The following is a 2,858-nucleotide window of genomic DNA, read 5'->3' as shown; positions in this document are numbered from 1 at the left end:
ATATGTGGAACTTGATAAACACCTACCACTCCATTAGAAAAACAACCATGCCTATGAGTGAACCAGAGAAAACCCAATTCTCTATCCATAAAATAAAAATAATAATTACTTACTAATCATTTAATTTTGAATGATAGATGACAGTTATGCTCCGTTGAGCACCTTTGTCCAATAGTTCTTTATTTTTGAGACATTATCTTGAGGATCCAATAGCCCAATAAACTTGGAGAAAATGAGTCTTAATAGGAGGCTTACCCCAATGGGCCTATAATTCAGCTAAAGAGAAAACATTCCAGTAGGCTTGGTTTCAAAGTTCCCACCAAAAATGATAAATTTCCCTGGCAAAGGAGCGTTGAAAGAAGAGGTGAGAAACACATTCCTCAATATTTCCACAAAGATAACACATAGAGGGACCTTAGAAACCCTATTTGTAGAAATTATCCCAAATCAAACAATGATTTTGAACAACCAACCACATAAAAAGTTACATTTAGGCCAATAAAATTTACTCCACACATGTTTCCACTGAGGAACTTCTTCCCCTCCAAAAATATGTCAAATAAGTTCCAAGTAACCAATAGCCATTGAGTACTTAACAAAAGAATCTCTGCCCCAAGCCAAAACATCATGCTCCACCAGGGAATTACACTCACACAAAGAAAGAATCTGAGCCAGCTCCATATGAGAATCCTCAGATCCACCAGACAACCATTCACATGGGTCCTTACAAACATAACCATTAGCCAACCCTAAATTTTGAACATTCTTATAATGCTCCACCTTAACTCAACCTGTGATAGAAAAAACATCACAAAGAGGCTAGAGGTGAGGATACATAGAAAGGATAGGAGGATTACCATCCCAAGAATCCAACAAAAAGAGAGCTTCAAAGCCCTTATTAAATATCCAAAATGAACCTCTCTTAACTAGCTCAACCCCAACTTTCAGAGTATGCCAAATCAGAGATCTCCTTCCTTCCAAACAATAATAAGTAACATCTGGAATGTTAACTCCTCCAAGATACTTGTGCGTGACAATGCAAGCCAAAAACTGATTATGACAGGTACACCAACGCCAATATAATTTGGCTACAAGAGCTTTCCCATTCAAGATAGCAGAACGAAGGCCAAGAACTCCCTCCTTCGGCTTAGACATATAATCTCACTTAATTAGGCTCCATTTACAAGTATGCACGTTACCACTCCAAAGGAATTGGCATGAGAGAGAATCAAATTACTTAAGAAAATATACAGGAGTAGACAAAACAAAGAACCTATAGATGGAAAGAACATGGATCACAGATTCAAGAAGAGTCACCCTAGTAGCAGACGACAACCATCGATGAGCCTAGTGATCAACTTTGTAATGCAAGTTATCCAATAAATCCTACTAGAACAGTCTAGGAAGCCTACCAATAGAAAGAGGGATTCTTGAGTAGACCAAGGGTAAAGAGCCAATTTGAAACCTTAATATATTGGCAATACTTCTCTGAATAGCTTCACAAGTATTAAAAAAGTAGATAGCAGATTTATGCTCATTGACTTTCTGACCTGAAGTAGCCAAACAAATATGTAAAGTCCATCTGAAAGATTTGGCTTCCCGAAGACGAGCAGCCCCCAAAAGGATGGTGTCATCTACAAACTGAAGATGAGAAAGCGTGGTTAGCCCATGACCCTAACTCCAACCCTGAATCAAGCCCTAAGAAACATGAGACTTAATAAATCCAACCAAGCCTTCCGCCTTAAGAATAAACAGATAGGGGGAAAGAGTATCCCCTTAGCGAAGACCCCTGGAAGCACGAGACATTATCTTAAATTCCCATTGCCAATAAACATTTTTTTAAGATCCTTTTATAAAAATTTGGGTTGTCCATTTACCCAATGCTACTTTTGAATTTATAGGACATTCTATATCAATTACAACTAGGATAACCATTACATGCCCATTACAACCTTGGTGTAAAATTTCTGAGATGTTAACTACAACAAACAAACCACAAGAATATTAACAAAATTCACATAGAGAAATGAGAGCTTCAAGACAAATAATCAACCTAAGTTCAAGATTGTATTTAAAAATTGTATACACAAAAAATACTGTTCTATATATAAAACATACTAAATTAAACTAATGTACCTTCTATGCACATATCAAATTGTACTCTCTAACATGTTTACTTATATACAATTTTCTATTGACACAACTCTTGCATGTCCTTCCGATGCAAATACTAATTTATATAATTGAAAAATCTATACTAAAATAAATTTTTTATTAAAAACATTAAAACAGACAAATACAAAACATAGATTTTTCTTTTTTATAATAAAATAGATTAACAAAAATCTAAACATTCTTTTAAACATTAGATATATATTGAAAAACATCTTTATCAAATTTAATTAATTAACTCATATTTCTATTACACTAAGAAGTCCAAGATAAAGTAAAATAATAATTATTCCTACACTCTAAAATATATGAAGGTATAATTTAGTTTTAAAAACCTTAATGTATATTCCTTTGCATCACTCTTGTCTTCCGATTATGATAGATTTTATGTTCTTAATTTTATATTTTTTAAAAAGAGTTGACCATCAATATTCTTATATTCTCTATCACTCCTTTTAGTGGATATGATTTATTTTCATATTTTTTAATTAGTTCAGGTATAATTTTATTATTAAACTAAATAGAAAACATAATACGAATAATAGTTCAGCCCTACAATCTTAATCTAATCGTGCCGTTTCAAAGCATCCAAAGATATTTGTGGCACTGTTCACTCTGCACTTGGAAAGATCTTTGTTCGGCCATGCCCACTGCAGAAGACTTATCTCAATCGACATTAAAGACTT

Source organism: Cryptomeria japonica, chromosome 10 (assembly GCF_030272615.1).
Source record: "Cryptomeria japonica chromosome 10, Sugi_1.0, whole genome shotgun sequence".
Lineage (NCBI taxonomy): Eukaryota > Viridiplantae > Streptophyta > Pinopsida > Cupressales > Cupressaceae > Cryptomeria > Cryptomeria japonica.
This window is presented reverse-complemented; position numbering follows the sequence as displayed.